Here is a 21,542-nt window from a genome sequence, read left to right on the forward strand (position 1 = left end):
GTTTATTTTGCTCTCTTGAAATTTTCTGGAAAAAAATCTGAAATTTCAACAACTCTGGTTATTGATTCCTCTCTCTACTACCTGGGATTTATTTTAGTTATTTTTTGTTGTTGCTCACTTGTTTTGTGACTTGGAGAGGCTATTTGGGTGAAGTCTATCTCTCCCATAATGCAAACCCTTTGATGTCATTCCTCATAGGATGCAGCCTTGGGATGCCCCCTAGAATTATAGTAATTTAGCAGAGCTTTGATTGTCTCTTTCTATCATCTCTCTGTTAAGCAGTCTACACTTTTGGTATTACACACACCAATTATTCTCCACTAATTACCACTAATTATTCTATTGGTTTGGACAATGCTCTGGGATATAAATTGCTCAGCAGTATGATCTAATTAAGTTGGGCTGGGATAGTTTTTAAGACAAGTGTTTAAGTCTGTTCTGATCACAAAACAGTTCTTATTAGATGTCCCTTTCCTTATTCTTGCTATGAACTAGCTGGCCTACAGCTTCTTGCTCTTTTTTAACACATGCTATTGTTTTCAAGAACACCACTAGGTTTGTACTTTATATAAGGTAAGTTTTAAAAGTCACAAATCATTAAATCTTTTGTAGCACATAATTCTTAATATTTAGCTTGACAAAGATTTAGAACAAAGTTTAACAAAACACTGTAGTTGAAGCAAAACTGATACACAGGCATTACTTTGTTGTTTTATGTTTACTTTTTGATTTTTCTTTTTTCTTTTTCTTTTTTTTTTTTTTTTTTTTTTTTTTTTTTTTTGACAGGCAGAGTGGACAGTGAGAGAGAGAGAGAGAGAAAGGTCTTCCTTTGCTGTTGGTTCACCCTCCAATGGCCGCCGCGGCCAGCGCGCTGCGGCCGGCGCACCGCGCTGATCCGATGGCAGGAGCCAGGAGCCAGGTGCTTTTCCTGGTCTCCCATGGGGTGCAGGGCCCAAGCACCTGGGCCATCCTCCACTGCACTCCCTGGCCACAGCAGAGGGCTGGCCTGGAAGAGGGGCAACCGGGACAGAATCCGGCGCCCCGACCGGGACTAGAACCCGGTGTGCCGGTGCCGCTAGGCGGAGGATTAGCCTAGTGAGCCACGGCGCCGGCCTACTTTTTGATTTTTAAAAATAATTTTAGGTCCTACATATAAGGGAAAACATGATGTATTTCTCTTTTTGTGTCTGGCTAATTATTTAACTAAGCATGATTTCTACCAGTTCCAAATATTGTGACACAAATGATAGAGTTTCACTCTTTTCTATAGCTGAATTAATGTTCCATTATGCACACACACACATACATACCCATTTTATTTATCCATTCATCTGATGCTGGACACCTCAGCTGATTCCCTAACTGGGTTTACTGTGAACAGTGCTGCTGTAAACATGGTGGTGGAAGTATCCCTTTGATACAAAGTATTCATGTTTTTTGAGTATATATCCAGTAGCGAAATTGATGAATCATAAGGCAGGTCCATTCCCAGTTTTTTAAGAAAAAAAAAAACACTATATAAGAATTCTGTTTTCTCCATATGCTCACCAACATTCATCACTGTCTTTTGGACAACAGCCATTCTAACAGGGGAGAGGGGCTATCTCATTGTGGTTTCATTTGCATTTCCCTGATGGCTAGTGATGCTGAGCATTTTTGTTTTCAGCTATTTGTTGGCCATTTGTATTTCTTCTTTGGAGAAATGCCTACTGAGGAGCCTAACCCATTTGTTAACTGGATTGGTTATTTTTGCTTGTTGAGTTTTCTGAGTTGCTGATATATTCTGGATATTAATCCTTTGTCGGATAGGTAGCTTGCAAATATTTTTTCCCATTCTATTGGATGTCTTCTCACTCTATTCCTTTGCTGTGCAGAAGTTTCTGAGTTTCATAAAATTCCATTTACCTAGTTTTGCTTTTGTTGCCTCACTTTAGGGGTCTTATCCAAGAAGTCAGCACCCACACCAATGTCTTGAAGTGTTTCCTCTACATTTTCTTGCAGACAATTCATAGTCTTAGGTCTTAAATTTAGGTCATTTATCCACCTTCAGCTGGGTTTTTTTGTATGGTGAAAGGTAGGGAACTAATTTCATTCTTCTGCATATATACATCCAGTTTTGTCAGCACTTTTTATTGAAGAGATTATCATTAGTCCATGGTATAGCCTGGGCACCTTAGTAAAAAACCAGCTGGCTGTATGTATGTGGGTTCATTTCTGGGCTTTCTATTCTGCTCCACTGATCTATGTGTCAGTTTCTATGCCAGCACCATGCTGTTTTAATTACTATAGCTTTGTAGTATGCTTTTTTTTTTTTTTTTTTTTTGACAGGCAGAGTGGACAGTGAGAGAGAGAGACAGAGAGAAAGGTCTTCCTTTGCCGTTGGTTCACCCTCCAATGGCCGCCACGGCCGGCACGCTGCAGCCGGCGCACCACGCTGATCTGATGGCAGGAGCCAGGTACTTATCCTGTTCTCCCATGGGGTGCAGGACCCAAGGACTTGGGCCATCCTCCACTGCACTCCCGGGCCACAGCAGAGAGCTGGCCTGGAAGAGGGGCAACCGGGACAGAATCCAGAACCCCGACCGGGACTAGAACCCGGTGTGTCGGCGCCGCAAGGCGGAGGATTAGCCTAGTGAGCCGCGGCGCTGGCCTGTAGTATGCTTTGAAGTCTAGTATTGTGATGCCTCCAGCTTCTCCCCCCCCCTCCCCCTGCAGGATCACCTTTGTTATTCCATCTCTTTTGTGAATCCGTATGAATTTCACGATTGTTTTTTCTAATCCTGTAAGGGATGTCACTGATATTTTAATATAGATTGCACTGAATCTGTAAATTGCTTTAGGTAGTATAGACATTTTAGTTATATTAATTCTTCCAATCCATGATCAAGGAATATCTTTCCTTTCTTTGTGGCCTTGATGATTTCTTTCATCAATGTTTTGTAATTTTCATTGTAGAGATCTTTCATATCTTTGGCTAAATTTATTCCTAAATATTGATTTTTCATGGCTATTGTGAATGGAATTTCTTTCTTGATTTCTCTTTCAGCAAGTTCATCACTAGTAAATAAGAAGCTACTATTTTTACATGTTTATTTTATAACTTGCAACTTACTAAATTGGTTTATCAGTTCTAACAGTTTTTTTCAGTGGAGTGTTTAGGTATTCCCATCTACAACATCATGTCATTTGCAAACATGGACATTTTTAATTGCTCCTTCCCAATTGTGATGCTCCTTATTTCTTTCTCCTCACTGATTGCTTGTGCTAATATTTCCAATCCCATAATGAGTAAGAGTGGTAAAAGTGGACATCCTGTTCCAGATCTGAAAGGAAATGATTTCAGCTTTTCCCTGTTCATATTGATATTGGCTGCTGGTTTATCATACATAGCCTTTATAATTTTGAGGATTATTCCTTCTATGCCTAATTTGTGGAAGGTTTTTATCATGAAGGATGCTGAATCTTATCAAATATGTTCTCCACATCTATACAGATTCTTCTTCTTTCTGTTGATGTGATTTATGGTGTTTATTGACTTCCAAATATTGAACCATCCTTACATCTCTGGGATAAACCCCACTTGGTCACAATGTATGATCTTTTTCATGTGGTTTTGGATTCAGTGTGCTGGTATTTTGTTGGGAATTTCTGCAACTATGCTCATCAAGGACACAGATCTGCAGTTTTCCTGCTGTGTCTTTGTTCAGTTTTGGTATCAGAGTGATGCTAGCCTCATCAAAAGAGTTCAGTAGAGTTCCATCCTGTTCAATATTTTGGAATAGTTTGAAAAGTCTTAGAGTTAATTCCTTTTAAAATGCTTTGTAGAAGTCACTAGTAAAGCCATCAGGTCCTGGACTTTACCCTGATGGAAGACTTTCAATTGCTGCTTCAATCTCAATGCTTATTATGGGTCTGTTTAGATTTTTCTCTATCTTCTTGATTTAACCTTGGTAGGTTATATGTACCCAGAAATTCATCAATTTCTTTGAGGTTTTCCAATTTGTTAGTGTGTAGTTGTTTATAGTAATATATTACAATCCTTTGTATTACAGTGGTGTCAGTTGTAATGTCTCTTATTTCATCTCTAATTTTATTCATCTGATTTTTTTTTCTTTTGTTAATCTGGTTGAAGCTTTGTTTATTTTGTTTATCCTCTCAAAAAATAAGCTTTGTGTTTTGCTGATTTTTGAGTTTTTTTTGTTGTTGTTGTTGTTATTTTTGTTGTTTCATTTACTTTTGCCCTGACCCTTATTTCTTACCTCCTGGAAATTTTGGGTTTGTTCTAGTTTTTCTAAGTCCTGGAGATATATCATTAGGTCATTTATCTGAGACCTTTCTCTTTTTCAAATGTAAGCCTTCATGCCACAGAATCCCCTCAATTCTGCTTTTGCTGTACCCTACAGGTTTTTGGTATGCTGGGTTTTCAATTTCCTTTTTTCAAGGAAGTTTTTATTTTTAATTTCTTCAATGATCTATTGGTTATTCAGTAGCCTGTTGTTTATTCTCCGTTTCCAAATATGATTTATTGCTTTTTGTTGTTAATTTCTGGTTTAATCCTTGTTGAGTACATATATGGTATGATTTCAACCTTTTTAAGTTTACTGAGACTAAATTTGTATTCTAATATATGATCCATCTTAGACGATGTTCCACGTGCTGATGAGAAGAATGTACACTCGGTAGCTGTTGAGTGAAATGTTCTGGAAATCTCTGTTAGATCTATTCTTTCAATAGTACGGTTCTACTCTGATGTATCATTGTTAATTTTCTGTCTAGATTATCTATCCACTGATGACAGTGGGATGCTCAAGTCCCCCATTATCATTTTATTGGAATCTATATCTCCCTTTACATCTGATAGTATTTGATGTAATTATTTGGGTGGTCTTGTGTTAGTGTATATATTTGTGATTGTTCTATCTTCTTGCTCAGTCCTTTTGTCAACTCATAATGTCATTCCTTGTCTCCTTTTACAGTTTTTGCTTTAAAGTCTGTTTTATCTGATGTGAGTAAAACTACTCCTGCTTATTTTGGTTTCAATTTTCCTGATTTTTTTTTCCCAGACCTTCACTTTCAGTCAATGTGTATCTTTATTCATGAAATGAGTTTCTTGTAGGCAGTATATAATTGGGTCTTGGTTTTTTTATCCATTCAGTCAACCTAAATCTTTTAACAAGGGAATCTAATCCATTTACTTTCAATGTATTTCAATAATGGTAGATAAGAACTAACTTCTGTCGTTTTGTTGACAATCAGGTTACTGATTGTACCTGTGCTGTTAGTGAATTTAGTTAGTAGTGTCTTATGTTTACATGATGTTTACTTCTAATCTAAGAGTTCCTTCAGAATTTCTTCTAAGGCTGGTTTGATGATGATGAATTCTCTCAGTTTTTGTTTATTTGGGAAATGCTGTATTTCTCATTTCAAAAGGATAGATTCACTGGATATTAGTTTTAATTGGAAGCTTTTTTCCTTTTAATACTTAAAATATATCATCTGACTCTTCTGGCCCATATAGTTTCTGCTGAGAAACCTGCTGTTAATTTAAGTGATTTTCCTTGGTATGCCACTTGTTTTTCTCTGTCTTTAGGATTCTCTCGTAGTCCTTAACTTTTAACAATTTGACTTCAATATGCCTTGGAGAAGATCTTTTTTGGCTGAGGTCCTTCAAGCTTCCTGTATCTGGATGTCCTCCTTAGTTTTAAGAGTTGGTAAGTTTTTAGCTATTATTTAATTCAGAAGGTTTCTCAACACTTTTTCCTTCTCTTTTCCTACAGGAATACCTATAACTCAAATATTTGGTTTCTTAATGGTGTCCCATGTTTTGCATAGGTGTTATTCATTCTTTTTAATTCTTTCCTCTTTATTTTTGTCTAATTGGTTTGTTTCAGAAGTTTTGTCTTCCAGATCAGAAATTCTTTCCTCTACGTGGTCTATTCTGCTAACTGAAGTTTTTATCTCCAAAATTTCTGTTTGGTTCTTCTTAGTAATTTCCAAGTCCTTAGTGAATTTTTAATTAATGTCACCTATTTCTTTATTTCTTTAAGCAGTATCTCTGTATTCCCTTGCACTTCACTGAATCTCCTTATAATCATTATTATGTATTCCATTTATGGAATTCATAGATACCCTTCAAATCAGGATCTGTTTCTGGAGAACTACTGTATTCTTTTGAAGTGTCATGCTAACTTTGCTTCCTATGTCCCTATATTGATGTCTGCACACATCTGGTGTGTAGTCCCTTCTTCTTTATGAAGTAGGTTTTATTTGAAAAAGTTTATTGTTAGCCGGCACCGCAGTTCAGTAGGCTAATCCTCCACCTTGCAGCACCAGCACACTGGGTTCTAGTCCCGGTTGGGGCACCGGATTCTGTCCCGGTTGCCCCTCTTCCAGGCCAGCTCTCTGCTGTGACCAGGGAGTGCAGTGGAGTATGGCCCAAGTCCTTGGGCCCTGCACCCCATGGAAGACCAGGAGAAGCACCTGGCTCCTGCCTTCGGATCAGCACGGTGCGCCGGCCACAGCGGCTATTGGAGGGTGAACCAACGGCAAAGGAAGACCTTTCTCTCTGTCTCTCTCTCACTGTCCACTCTGCCTGTCAAAAAAAAAAAAGTTTATTGTTTAGATGGAACCCAGGGTATCACTTTGCGTTCTTCTTTAGCTTTGGTTCTAGGTAAGCCCAGAAGTTTAACCTGAGTGGTTGCTTTTGCTTTAATCTATGTCAGTTGCATCTGTAAAGGATATGATGTTCTAGTCTGCAACAGTTTGTAGGGGGCAGAAGTGTGATTTTGAGGTGCAGTTGGGTTTCTTATTGTGTGTATCTTAGTCTCCCCAGAGAGTTGAGTGTCAGTTTCACTAGGAATGGTGATCACCTGGGCTTCTTTTTTTCTTCATTTTTGGTGCTGATGGACACAAAGGAGACTATCTCTTTGTACCACTGGCAACCCCGAGTGATGCTGGGTTTTGTGGCACCAATAGCTGTGGCTCTAGGACTGTGTGATGTGGATGGTCCCTTCCCCAAGTCCTGTTGGGAGAGTGCAACTGCTGCTGGAGCTTAATTTACCAAAAGCCCTAGACTCAGGAATGAAAGATGTGAACTGAATCCTGCTCCAGTCCTGTAGGGTGACTGAAAGTATACAGGAGATTTGCCCTGGCAGCCAGGGATCTAGAGAGGTGGCACGCAGGCAGGTTCTTTCCTAGCTCCCACCAGGTAGACTCCGGTCGGTTTGAGGAAGTTAGTACTGATGGTTACAGTCCTGGTGTTGCAGGATAGAGTTGGGTCATTATCCAGATCTCGCAAGGTGGGAGCTAGGTGTTGGGGATAGTGGTAGCCACCTGCCTGAAGCAGAGTGATGCAAATAGAGCATTCCAGTTACCATGAGTGAGTGTGAGTTACTCCAAAGATTGCAATACAAACACGAACAGTTTTGGATCTGCAAGGCACAGATGGAATTGTCCCCGGCTCTCACATGGGCAACAGTAACATCAGGATTTGTCTTCAGGGCTCCCAGCACTGAAAGCTAGGAGGTACAGAGGGAACTTCTTCAGGTTGATCTGTATTTTTTATGAGTTACAACTGATGCTCACCCCAAGAAGCTGAGAGAACCCTGCTCTGAATCATGCAGTGTGAGTGCCCAAAACTCCCACAGTTGGCAGGATGCAGGGGGTCTGCTCTCCACCCTGTACACTGCCCTCGCTCTGGCTCTGGTTGCTTCTGGCAACATCATGACTGTTTGCTGTCTGCTAAGTAGGAAGAGATTTCAGCCACAACTCTACCATAGTCAACTGAGTCTGGCACTTTTTTTGGTGGAGAGGGGCAGGAGGCAATGTGGCTTCACTTTTTAGAGCAAAGTAGTTGCTTAGACCCCAGTCAGGCTGGACCTGAAGTCAATGGGGATAGTGGAATTCTGCCACAAGTAAAGCTTCTAGTGGTGGGGTACTGCAGCTCAGGTGCCACAGCCAAGTTACTCCTACCTTGTCTTAGGAAGATGGTGTTTCCCAGCTAGGAAATGGCTGAGTAGATGTGATGGTGGTATTTATTTCCTCTTTCCTCGCTGTCCCATGGGGGCTCTTTTTTGTTCTGTCACTTCTCCCCTGAAAACTTCACTTTATCAGTCCCCTGAGAACATGATCCTTCCTTTGTTTTTCTGGGATCTTTCTGTAGCTGAGGTCAGTGTGGCTTCTCACTAGTCAACCATCTTGGATCTTCTGTTATTTTTTTTTAACTTTTATTTAATAAATATAAATTTCCAAAGTACAGCTTTTGGATTACAATGCCCCCCCCCCCCAAACTTCCCTCTCACCCACAACTCTCCCATCTCCTGCTCTCTCTCCCATCTCATTCACATCAAGATTCATTTTCAATTATTTCTATATACAGAAAATCAATTTAGTATACTGCTCCCTGGTGGTCTAGTGGCTAGGATTCGGTACTTTCTGTTATTTTTTTTATCTGCTTATATTTCTATCTTTGTGCTAATATAAAGAAATACAGGTTTTTTAAATTACTTTTCAAAAAAGTTTTTAAGATTTGTTAATTTGAAAGGTGTATCACTAGAAAAAGAGGGAGAGAGAGGGAGTAGAAGAGGGAGAGGAAGAGGGAGAGGGAGAGGGGGAGAGGGAGAGGGAGAGAGGGAGGAAGAATGAATTTCCATTCACTGATTCAGTCCCCAAATGGCTACAACAGCCAGGACTGGTCCAGGCCAAAGTCAGGAACGAAGAACTCCATCCTGGCTTCTCACATGGGTGGCAGGGTCCAAGCACTCAGGCCATCTTCCACTGCCTTCCCAGCTGCACTAGCAGGAAGCTAGATCAGCCGCAGAACCAGGACAGGAACTGGCACTCTGATATGGGATGCTGCAGTAGCTTAATCCACTGCCCCACAACATCATCCCCAATAAGTACAGTCTTGTTAATATAATATCGAGTAAATACTGACATTTAATAATGTAAGTCTGTGCATCATTGTTCTTCAAGAATGTCTTGGCTATTATTGGCCTTTTGTATTTCAGTATACATTTTCAAATGAACTTGTCAATTTTAGCACAGACAAGAATAGCAGAGTTTTATTGGGTCTGCACTCAATATATAAACTGATAAGTGGTAGCTTTACAACTTTGAGTCTTCTATGTACATGGTATATCCCTCATTAGGCTTTCTTTAATTTCTCTTAATTACTCTTTATAACTTTCTTAAAACCTCTTAAATATCTTTCATTAAGTTTATTCCTAAGTATTTGATTATTTTTGTACTATTTTAAATAAAGTGATTGTCACATAGAAGATGGCCAAGAACACAAATAGTACACAGATTTAGCTTAGGGTATCAACACTGATAGATTTTTTTAAAAAGATTTATTTATTTTACTTGAAAGACAGAGTTACAGAAAGGCAGAGGCAAAGAGAGGGACGTTTTTCATTTACTGGTTCACTCCCCAAATGGCCATCAATGGCTGGACCTGGGCCAATCCAAAGCCAGGAGCCTGAAGCTTCTTCCGGGTCTCCCACATTGGGGGCAGGGGCCCAAAGACTTGGGCCATCCTCCAATGCTTTCCCAGGTGCATTAGCAGGGAGCTGAATTTGGAACTGGAGCAGCCAGGACTTGAACCAGTGCCCATATGGGATGCCAACACTGCAGGCAGCAGCTTTACCTGCTATGACATAGTGCTGGCCCCTATACCCACTGTTTAAAGTGTTGCATTGAAAACTGTGAAGAGAAACCCTAGCTCTGTAAGAAATATCCATGTTTAGAACATAAAGTCTGCCCTGGTCTCAACAGTGAGGATGGTAGAACTGTGGATCTGCCATCCTGAAATAAGGAAGACATTCTATGTAGCTCCAAAATGGAAAACCAGGGGGTGGAAGTTACGAAGTGGCCATTTTTTAAATACATATAAGCAACATCTTGTTCACTAGAATTATTTTTAAGTGGCATGGACTGTCTTCTAAGCAGGAAATTTTCCATCTTTAGAACCTTACAAGCAGAAACTGGATGGCCATTTTCCAGTAACCCTGCAGTTGGGGCTCCTGCATCAAATGTGCGGCTGAATTAGAAAATAAATATATTGTTACGACACTATACAAACTCAACTCCTTAATTTCATGAGGTGGAGAAGGGTAAACATCAAATGAACTTTTATAATGAGAAACATCTGTGTTTATATGACTATCAAGTGCTAGAGATGGTTGTAGTCCATAAAGCTCCGCTGTTTGTCAGTCTGATTTGGGGCACATCAAAACCTCTGATTTGTTTAATGTAAGTTTCAGTATTCATTGAATTATCTTTGTTGTCTTTTCTAGCTTTGCCATTTAAAGACACCAACTTTACAAATCAACATCCTTGGGGCTGGCATTGTGGCACAGCAGGTTATGTCACAGCTACAATACCGGCATCCCATTTGAGCACCGCTGGAGTCCTGGCTGCTCCACTTCTGATCCAGCTCCCTGTTAATCTATTCGGGAAAGCAGCAGAAGATGGCCCAAGTGCTTGGGCCCCTGTCTCCCATGGTGGAGATGTGGATAGAGTTCCTGGATTCTGGCTTTGGCCTGACCCAGTCGCAGCTGTTGTGGCCTTTTGAGGTGGTAAACCAAAGGAGGGGAGACATTTTCTCTTCCTTTCTCTTTGTCTCTGTCTCTGTCTCTCTTTCTCTCTCTCTACCTCCCTCCCTTTCTCCTTCCTCCCTCTCTCTGTAACTTAGCCTTTCAAGTAAAATAAATCTTTAAAAAAAAATAATCAACATCTGGCCGGTGCCATGGCTCACTTGGCTAATCCTCCACCTGCGGTGCTGGCACCCTGGGTTCTAGTCCCAGTTGGGGCGCCGGATTCTGTCCCAGTTGCTCCTCTTCCAGTCCAGCTCTCTGCTGTGGCCCAGGAAGGCAGTGGAGGATGGCCCAAGTGCTTGGGCCCTGCACCCCATGGGAGACCAGGAGAGGCACCTGGCTCCTGGCTTCGGATGGGCGCAGCACACCAGCCATGGCGGCCATTTGGGGAGTGAACCAATGGAAAAAGAAAACCTTTTTCCATGTCTCTCTCACTATTAACTCTGCCTGTCAAAAAAAAAAAAATCAACATCCTTATAACACAGGATAGAAAAGTACACAAGAGATGGAAGACACTTAGTCAATGAGCTCCAAACAAAAGCACACGCTGATGCTCCTATTCACATCTCATGCTACATTGCATATGGTCTTAATCCTTTCCTCTCATGTCAAGTCCTACACATGATAGAACAAGCTTGAGTTCCCGATCACTGTTTATAGAATGGCTACCATTTAGATTTCTTATGTATAAAAATGCTTTATCACATTAAAACTTTGAGATTTGGTGTTTCATTTATTATTGCAGCAAGAAATAAAAAACACAGAGTTTCATGTTTTTAGACTCATTTTCCTCTGGCCGCTTCACTGTAAATATGAATCAAGTGAAATGTTAATGTAAAACATGCAAAGTATGGCCCAGGCATGAAGGTGGAGGGGGAGTTCTTGGTCAGTAACTCTGGATCCACTCCTTGCTCTGGAAAAGATCTGAGTTTGGCTCAGGTATTTGATTTGGGCAGGGCCAAGTGGACAGAATGAGGTCTGAACACAAATTTTAAAACTCACCCAAATGCTTCAAGCTTTCACCTTTCTTATTCAATATGGTATTGGGAATCTTTGCAAGGGCAGTTAATCAAGGAAGAAATTAAGGGCATGCAAATGGTAAAGAGAGAATCAAAACACCTATGTTTACAAATGACAGAATTTTATACATAAAAATACCTAAATACTCCACAAAACACCTGTCAGAATTGATAAATCAATTCAGTAAAGTTTGATAATAGAAAAATCAACATACAAAAGTTACATTTTTATACGAGTAATGTACTTGCTCAAAGAGAAATCAAGAAAGCAATCCCTGTCACGATGGTTACAAAAAACGTATATTTAGGAATAAATTTAACTAAAGATGTCAATGATCTCTACAGTGAAAACTGTAAAATACTAATGAAAGAAATTACAGAAGACACACACACATACACACACACACAGAAATGGAAAGGTATTCCATGTTCATGAGTTGGAAAAATTTAAATTGTTCAAATGACAATACTACTCAAAACGTTCTACAGATTCAATGCAAGGCTCATCAAAATACTAATGACATTCTTTACAGAAATAAAAAAATTCTAATATTCATATGTGAATAGAAAAAAAAACCAGAATAACCAGAACAATCATAAGTGAAAAAAGAAAAGCTGGAGGCATCGGTTTCTGACTTCAAAGCCATAATTAAGACAGCATAGTACTGGCACAGAAACCAATGGAACAGAATAGAGAACACAGAAAGTAATTCACATACGTACAGACAAGTGATTTTTGAAAAACGTGCCAAGAATGTACACTGGAAAAAGAAAATTGTCTTCAATAATTGACACTGGTAGAACTGGACGTACATCTCATAGCATATAGAAAAATCAACACAAAGCATCAAGGACCTAAGTGTAAGACTTGAAATTAGATCAAAACATATAGGAAACACCTCAAGACAATGGTGGAGGTAAAGATTTTTTTGGATAAGATGCCAAAATCACAGCCAATCAAAGTAAAAATAGACAAACGGTATTATATCTAAGAAGCTGCTGCACCACAAAGAAAATAATCAGCAGAGTGAAGACAACATTGACAAAATGTGAGAAAATATTTACATAATTTTCTCAAAATAAAGGATTAATAACGAGAATATACAACTAATTCAAGCAACGCAATAGAAAAAAAATAATTCAAAATTATTAGGAAATGACAAAGGATCTGAATAGATACTTCTCAGAAGAGGATGAATATCCAATAAACATATGAATAAATGTTCAATACCTCTATCAGGGGAATGTAAAAAAAACAAACACAATAAGATGTCCCCTCACCTTAGAATAGATATTACCAGAAAGGCACTGGGGCCAGTGCTGTGGCTCAGAGGGTAAAGCTGCTGCCTGCAATGATGGCATCCCATATGGGTGTATGAGTCCTGGCTGCTCCACTTCCTATACAGCTCCCTGCTAATGTGCCTTGGAAAGCAGTGGAAATTGCCTAATGGGAGACCCAGAAGAAGCTCCTGGCTCCTGACTTTGGATTAGCACAGCTCCAGTTATTGAGGCCATTTGAGGAATGAACCAGCGGATAGAATATCTGTCTCTCCTTCTCTCTCTCACTGTAACTCTGCCTTTCAAATAAATAATTAAATAATACATTTTTTTAAAGGTGCAGCAACTTAAGCCACCACTTATGACTCCTGGTTCAAGTCCAAGCCACTTACTTCTCACCTAGCTTCCTGTTGGTACACCTGGAAAGCAGCAGATGATGTCTCAAGTACTTGAGTCCCAGCTATCCACATGAAAGACCTGGATGGAGTTCCCGTAGCTGGCTTCAGCCTGGCCTGGGCTAGGCTATTGTGGCCAACTAGGGAATTAGCCAGCAAATAAAACGTCTCTGTCTCTGCCACTCTGCCTTTTAAATAAATAAATACATAAATATATTAAAAATGTTTAACATCACACAGTGAATGGAAATGCTCACTAACCTGATTAATCATCACATATTGAGTACATGTATTGAATTATCACACCCATAAATAGGTATACTCAAAATAATTATACACTTTTCTTTAATAAAATGGCAGAGATATCGCTTCTCGGCCTTTTGGCTAAGATCAAGTGTAATAAAATGGCAGAGATAAACTATGCTAGCTTTGTCTTTTTAATGCACTTACTTGCCAAAATAAAGTTGCCAATTTAAAAACCAATGTTCCACATTGGCCACCTATTACACACAGATCCAAGAGCAAGAGGCCTTCCCGACACTACAGCACAGGGGTCAGTTACACTGACAACTTTGCTCCCATACCACCCTTCTGCCACTCCATTTCTCATCCCTGAGAATCATGACCCCTAAAGATGACAACTTTTTCCCTTGTATTTGATTAAGGAATTACTTCACATAGCACAATTAATTAAAAATGCCTAGCCTTTGTCCTAATCCTTATCCTAAAGACAAATATTTGCTTGCTTTTTCCACTTAATACATCCTGAAGCTCTTTCAATGCCAGCAGAGACGACTCACGCTGTTTTTAAAAAATTTTACATAATTTTTCTTATCTGAAAGGCAGAGAAAGGGAGAACTAGAGAGTGAGAGGTCTTTCATCCCCTGGTTCACTCACCAAATACCCCCAATAGCTGGGACTGCACCAGGCCAAAACCAGGAGCCCAGAACTCATTCTGGGTCTCCACTGTGGGTGGCAGGAACTCACTGCTACTTTCCAGGGTGCACATTAGCACAAAACTGGATAAAAAGTGGAGTAGCCAGAATCAGAACCAGGCAGGTGTCTCAAGCAGGATGCAGGTATCTCAAGTGGCAACTTAACTTCTACATCAAACACTCGCCCCTCACCCTCTTTTTGAACAGCTGTATACTATTCCACAGCATGAATAAACAATAGTTCATTTCCATACTATATAATGAGTATGGGTTATCCTCAATAATCTACTACAAATATGCTACCACAAATATCCGTGTATATATATCATTTTTGTATGTGTATAAATATATACTTAAAAAATTTTTTTTACTTATTTGAAAGACAGAGTTAGAGAGAGAGGTAGAGCCAGAGAGAGAGAGGTCTTCCATTCCACTGGTTCACTCCCCAAATGACCGCAATGGCCATAGCTGAGCTGATCCGAAGCCAGGAACCAGGAGCTTCTTCTGAGTCTCCCACGCAGGTGCAGGGGCCCAAGGACTTGGGCCATCTTCTACTGCTTTCCCAGGCCATGGCAGAGAGCTGGATCAGAAAAGGAGCAGTCAGGACTCGAACCAGAGCCCATATGGGATGCCAGTACTGCAGGCTGGGGCTTTAACCCACTGTGCCACAGTGCTGGCCTCAATGTATGTAACTATATTTTTAAGATAAACTCCAAGAAGGATGTTGCTGAGTTAGAGGGCAAATGAACATGTAATTTTGATAGGTATTGCCAAATTGTCCCAGCAATATTTGAGGTAACTAGTTCAATAGTACATTAAAGTTTTAGGCATTTTCTTAACCCAAAACACAGAGCACCCCACAGCAGGTGGAAGGCACAAATGAGGGCATCTTCTCCAGAAAATTCTAGCTGCATTTCACTGTGGACTCCACTTTACCAGACCCCATATTTTTTTTCTCTTCTTTTTTCTTTGCCAGGCAGAGTTAGAGAGAGAGAGAGAGAGAAAGGTTATAGACAGTGAGAGAGAGACAGAGGGAAAGGTCTTCCTTCCGCTGGTTCACTCCCCTAATGGCCACTATGGCCGGCGTTGCGCCGATCTGAAGCCAGGAGCCGGGTGCTTCCTCCCAGTCTCCCATGCGGGTACAGGGACCCAAGCACTTGGGCAATCCTCCTCCGCTGCCCTCCCGGGCCACACCAGAGAGCTGGACTGGAAGAGGAGCAACCAGGACTAGTACCCAGAGCCCAAACTGGGACTAGAACCCAGGGTGCCAGCACAGCAGGTGGAGGATTAGCCAAGTGAGCCATGGCGCTGGCCCAGACTCGTATTTTTTTAAGGGAACCGTATTTTTTTTTTAAAGAATTTTTGATCTAACCCAATACTCTTCATTTGTCACATGTGGAAACATGACCCTAGAAAGGGGGACTTATTCAAGGCCATGGGGGAAGTTAGTAGTAGGACCAGGGCCAGCACCTGATATCCTGCCCTCAGTTCATTGAACTGCCACTGCTCCTGAAGGGAGGAATAAAGGAACTCAAAGATGCCCTTTCTCTGATTTCCAGAACTTGTGAATATGTTGCTTACATGCAAAAGATGCTTTGCATATGCGATGAAGGTTATAGACGCTGAAACAGGGAGATTAGCTTGGGTTTTGCAGATGGGTCCAATATAACCACAAGAGCCTTTCAAAATGAAGAACCTTTTCTAGTACTGTAATCAGAAGACATGAATAGGAAAGATGAGGCACAAGGAGATGAGTCAGAGACACGGAGCATCAGAATGCCTCTATCGAGGCACTCCTGATTTTACAGATGGAGTGGAGAAAAGGACCAGGAGCCAAGGAATGTAGTTCAAAGCTTAAAATAACCCTTAGCACAGCCCGCAGGGAGATGGGGATCTCAGCCCTACAACCTTACAGAACTGCATATCTACCAATGTGAATGATTTGGAAACAAATCCTCCCCTAGTGCTTCCCAAAAGGAATGCAGCCCCGTCAACCCCTTGATTTTGATTTTGACTTTGGCTTGTGGGAGCTAGGGCAGAGAAACCAAGCAGGCCTTCCAGACTGCAGACTTGCAGAACTGTGAGATATAAATTTGTGTTGTCCTAAGCTGATGAATTCATAGTAATTTGTTATGTCAGCAACAAGAAACTGATACACACCTTCACACTGTCTCTTCCACGTCACCATGAGGAACCTTCATTTCTGCGGCGAGCAGACATTTATTGAGGGACAACTCAGTGCCAAGCACCCAGGAGACCCGGCTGCAGGTACTGACTGAATGACACAGAAACCCGTTTTCAGGAGCTTACTTTGAAATGGAGGCACTTACACCAGAGTAATGTTCTCAGACCTACGGTAGATTAGGAAATGCTAAGTTCCAGGGAAAAAATACAGCAGAAGGGGGCTCTGGAGTGCTGGGAGGATTGTGGTGAGGCGGATACACAGGGACAGACTTACTAGGAAGGTATCATTCACGTAAAGAGTTGAGGAGATGAGGAAGGAGCAAGCCCATGGAGAAGTGCTTTCCAAGGAGGGAGGCGAAAGCACATGTAATGGTTCTGAGACGGGAGGATGTCTGGGCTGCACAGAAACAGCAAGGAAGCAAGGATGGCTGCAGCAGCCTGGGCAAGGCAAAGAGTAGGGCATGCGTCAGAAAACAAGGGGGAGCCCGTCCCAAGGCCTGTAAGGTGTGCCAGAAGGCTTGGAGCAGAGGGATGCCATGAGTTTACTCCTGCAGGCTGCCAGTGGATGACTGCCTGTCAGGGCGAGAGTGGAAACAGGTAGAATAGAGAAGAGCATATTGTAAGAACTCAGGTCAAAGACTATCTAGATGGTGGCAAGCCACTGTTAAAATCAGGATACACTTTGAAGGCGAGCCAGTGGGATCTGTTGTTGGGTTTGTTGTAGGGCAAGAGAAAAAAGTAAAGATCCACAGATGTCAGATTAGCGGCCCCCAACAAGTCTTGCCTCTGATATGAATGGCCTTATGCAGTCCCCTCCTCTTGAATCTGGGCTGAACCAGGTGACTTAGCATTAAATGTGGTAAAAGTGATGACAGACCAGTCTCAATGGAAATCTTAAAAAGGCCAGCAGCTTTTGTTTTTGTGCTCCTAAGGGCCTTAAGCTGCATGTGTAGAGATGGCCTCTACACACATGTGGAGACTACATGGAGAAAGAAGGGAGCTCAGACATCCCTGTGTCCCCGCTGAGCCCAGCCCCCAGCTCACCTTCCAGCCAAGCACAGCACATCAGTGTCTACCAGCAAGGGCAGCAGAAAAACCACGGAGGGAAGCCTGAGCAGTTCACAGAACTACGGGCAACTAAAGTAGTTGTTGAAGCCACTAAGGTTTGGGCTGATTTGTGACTGAGCCATAAATACACGAAACAGATGACCTCAAGTTTTGGCCACAGCACTCAGAAGGGTGGAGTTATCATTAACCAGATGTGAAGAGAGCTAGTCAAGAGGTTTAGGGGAAGAACTTGGGTGGGAAAATTAAAATCTTACTCCTTATACATGGAAAAGAGAACATGTCAGTCTTAATCTATTAGAGGACATCCTCTATTACTAGGTTATCCAAGGCCAGAAAAAAAGCCATTTTAGGAGTCACTTAGTTCTTTAAATGTTTTGCTTTCATTTGGATTCTAAGGACAGGACTAATATATTTGTTTTCCTCTATTAAAATATATTTTCCAACACATTGCTTAGAAGTGAAAACAATGCTTTCTTAATAGCTTATTAGCTAAAAATTGTGAATCTAGTTATATATATATGTATATATATATATATTTAACCGACACACAGTAATTGCATGTATTTATGGAGTACAGTGTAACATTTCATCTTATTTATGCAGTCTGTAATAGTCAGATCAGAGTGACTTGCCTGTCACCTCATAAGGGTAATTCTTTGGAAGTACAACATAATAGTGACAGCAGAGTTTAAAAGAATTGTTATGACATTTTTCTTTCCAGCTTCTGAAGCTCTGTTGACAATCAGAGAAATTCCCTGGCAGTTCAAGGCAGAGAAACCCTCCTCAGTGTTTCTGGTTTTGCACACTGTGATTTCAGGGCTTTGGTGGTTGCACCACGTAAAGGAGAAACCACTGAGCTCACTTTCCCTTCCCAGCTTTCCACAACTGGTCACGGTGAACCACCTTGGGCTTGGCTGCTGGTGTTCTGGAAGCTGAGTGTGTCGCCTTGGAGAGCAGCCCTTGCCAATTTTAGATTTAATCCTTCCTGTGGCCATACACTTTCAAGACAGCAGCGTGTGGAAATGAAAAACTGCCTGGTCAATTTGGTCGGCCTGTGATCATAGACATCTGATCATAGACATCTGGACTAACTGTGGACTTGAACCCAAATGAAGTGTTGGGGAAAGGCAGTGTATTCCTTAAAAATTCTTAATGTTCCAGAACAAATATTAATATACAAGGATTAATTTTATGTTGCCAAGCTGCCATTCATTCCCACTTATAGTTCATTCCATTCACTCACCCATACCTCCTTCCCCTGGTTAATCAGCTTCTGGGAAAGTTAAGAATAGAACCAAAGTAAAACAAATTAACCATACACAGAGGGGTTCATTTCCTGTGGGCTCCAGCTTTTCTTGGGCCAGTTAATTTCTTGGGAGAGAGAAGCGGCTACCGTCTAGACTTCCTATGGAGGTCTTCCACTCAGGACTAACCACTGAGATCTTCAGTTGTGCAGGGAGAGGGCTTCATAGCACAAAGCAACTCGATGTTTTAATGTTGACAGAATTTATTTAGAATACAGTTGATGTGTTTGAATTTATACACATTTGGTTTTAAGAAAAATGCTGGGATGCATTTTAAAAAGTTAGTCGTGATACACTTATGTTATGGACGCCCAGGCTTGAGATGGCATTGTGGAGATGGGCATCCCGGTGCTGTTTGTGACATGGGACACTGCCACGCACTCTTTCAGTCTCTTCAAATCTCTTAAAGTCACGATGTGCTTTTTTCTGGTCTCTTCCAGCAGTCTGGTGCCTGTTAACCTTGAGTTGGTTGTAAACGTCACAGACTTCTGTGGCAGATTCAGCCTTACCACTTGGGGAAAAGCACAATCAGATGTTACCACTGAAAATGGTTCACCAGGAGCCTGTCAGAGGAGGACAGGCCCCAGTAGGGTACACAGATTGGCGAGCTCACCAGAGCTTTATGGCCAATACTACGTGGAATTCCACTTAAGTACCCCCATAACCAACCAAAACAAGGAGTTCAGCGCAAGCAGTTCATCTGGGAGGTCAGTCCAGGAAATAAAGACAGAGGAATTGAGAAGGGTAAAAGAAAGGGAAGAAGGCCTCTACAAGGCGTAGTAATAACCAGCCACCTCAGGGGACAGCATATCTGAACTCCGGAGTGAAATCTCTGATAAACAGTGTAAAACATATACCTTCGGATGTTCCCACCCAAGTACAAGGGAGCGAGTCTCTTTGCTCGCCAATTTCTCTTCTTCCTTTGTGTGGAGCTGATTCACAGAAGTACTGATTTTCAGCACTTTCACCTCATGGTGCACAGAAACAGAGCAGCTTTCAATGTTGAAATCACTCTGATCTGAGCAGCTTTCCATAGTTCTGGAAAGAGTTAATTTTTTTTCATGTATATTCCAATTTTTCAAAAGCATGGATTACTTTTGCATTGAGAGTGAATTGAGTTCTCAGCTCCTGGCTTTGGCCCAGTGTTGTGGGCGTGTGGGGAATGAACTTCTGGATGATATCTCCCTCTCTCTTTCGTGTGTGTGTGTGTGTGTATCTCTCTGCCTCATAAATAATTTTTTTTTTAATTTTAAGAGACTGCACAACACAATTCCAAATTCAGAATAAAGCCAGTGCTTCTCCAGATCATCCCTTCTTCACTCTCTCCCTCAATCCAGAGTAATTCTGATTATCTTCAGGGAACTGGTATGCAATGTTATCACTCTCAAATACAGAACAGAACTAGGAATTAGGCAAAAATGTGTTTAAGTAGCACAAAGAGATGTTCCCAAACACATAAACCAACATTCATTCACTTTACCAAATACAAAACATTTAGGGCTCATCTATACATTTTGTATACAATCATAACAGATGTTGAGATCTGAATTCAAATTTACATTTAGAAGTGGCAATTAAAAGACAAGAAAGGGTCTGTCACAGGCAGATACACCAAGGGTAGGTAGAAGCGGCAGAGCTAATAAAAGAGACAAAGTGCTAACAACAAAGCCTTGACCAGGCAACCGTGTGTCCTTGGTCAGCAAAAGCACTACATGTGCCTTGAAGGACAATACATACCCCCTGCTTCCTCACAAAGCCCTGAAGATGTCCTGTTTCTAAACCTAGAGCTGGGGAAGAGTAAAGAATCCAGAACAGGCTTAATTATACTCACGAGAACAGATACCCAATCTCAGCTCTTAAAAAAGCAATCAAGGGGCCAGTACTGTGGCGTAGCAGGTTAAGCCACCATTTGCAGCACCAGCATCCCACACAGGTGCTGGTTCAAGTCCTGGCTGCTCCACTTCTGATCCAGCTTCCTGCAAATGTGTCTGGGAAAGCTGTGGAAGATGGGACAAGTACTTGGACCCCTGTACCCATGCCAGAGGCCTAGAAGCTGCTTGCTCCTGGCTTCGGAATGGCCCAGCTCTGGCCATTGCGGACATTTGTGGAGTGAAACAGTGGGTGGAAGATCTCTCTATCTTACCCCTCTCTCTTGGTAACTCTGCCTTGCAAATAAATAAACATTTATTTATTTAAAATATTAAATATGAATTAAGTATTTATTTAAAAAAAACAACAAAAAAGCAATCAAATGTAGCCATACAGATAGCATCAACCATGTTAAAAGGGGGGAACCTTATAATACAGATACAGAATCTTGGTGATATAAGCCAAACAGAGAAGACGATTATCTTCCTACCCGTTTCTACATCTCCTACTTTTGAGTAAAATGAAGTTGATTTTACATCCATCAGTAGTATCCTCTGGTTGCAGTATCTGATCTTTAACATCTGATCTTACGATGGAGGAACTTATATAATTCATTGCATTTTAATCTCCACGATTCTAAATATCATCACGGTTGTTGTTGTTTGTTCTTTTGCCTCTTGGCTTCACGATACTTCTCAAACAAACAAAAAGGTATTTAGAAATTTGGAGAATAAAGTCTTGCCAAGCTGTACTTAGAGTGGCTGTGCTTTTATACTGACCAGTTTTTAAACTCTTCATAAAAGTCATCTTTAACAAGCTCAAACTTTTAAACATGAATGGAATAAAATCAAAAGGAGATGAAAGAGATGGCATTCCTGGTGAAATAGGTCAGAGT

General features: G+C 41.1%; 1 protein-coding gene across 4 annotated transcripts in view; it reads right to left on the bottom strand.

The window, feature by feature from the left end:
* TASP1 (taspase 1) overlaps positions 1-21,542 on the bottom strand; it is a 361,007-nt gene that overhangs the window by 86,615 nt on the left and 252,850 nt on the right. The gene's annotated exons all lie outside the window — the stretch shown is intronic.

This window comes from Oryctolagus cuniculus, chromosome 11 (assembly GCF_051225735.1).
Source record: "Oryctolagus cuniculus isolate XC-2025 breed Fujian yellow rabbit chromosome 11, ASM5122573v1, whole genome shotgun sequence".
NCBI classification, from domain to species: domain Eukaryota; kingdom Metazoa; phylum Chordata; class Mammalia; order Lagomorpha; family Leporidae; genus Oryctolagus; species Oryctolagus cuniculus.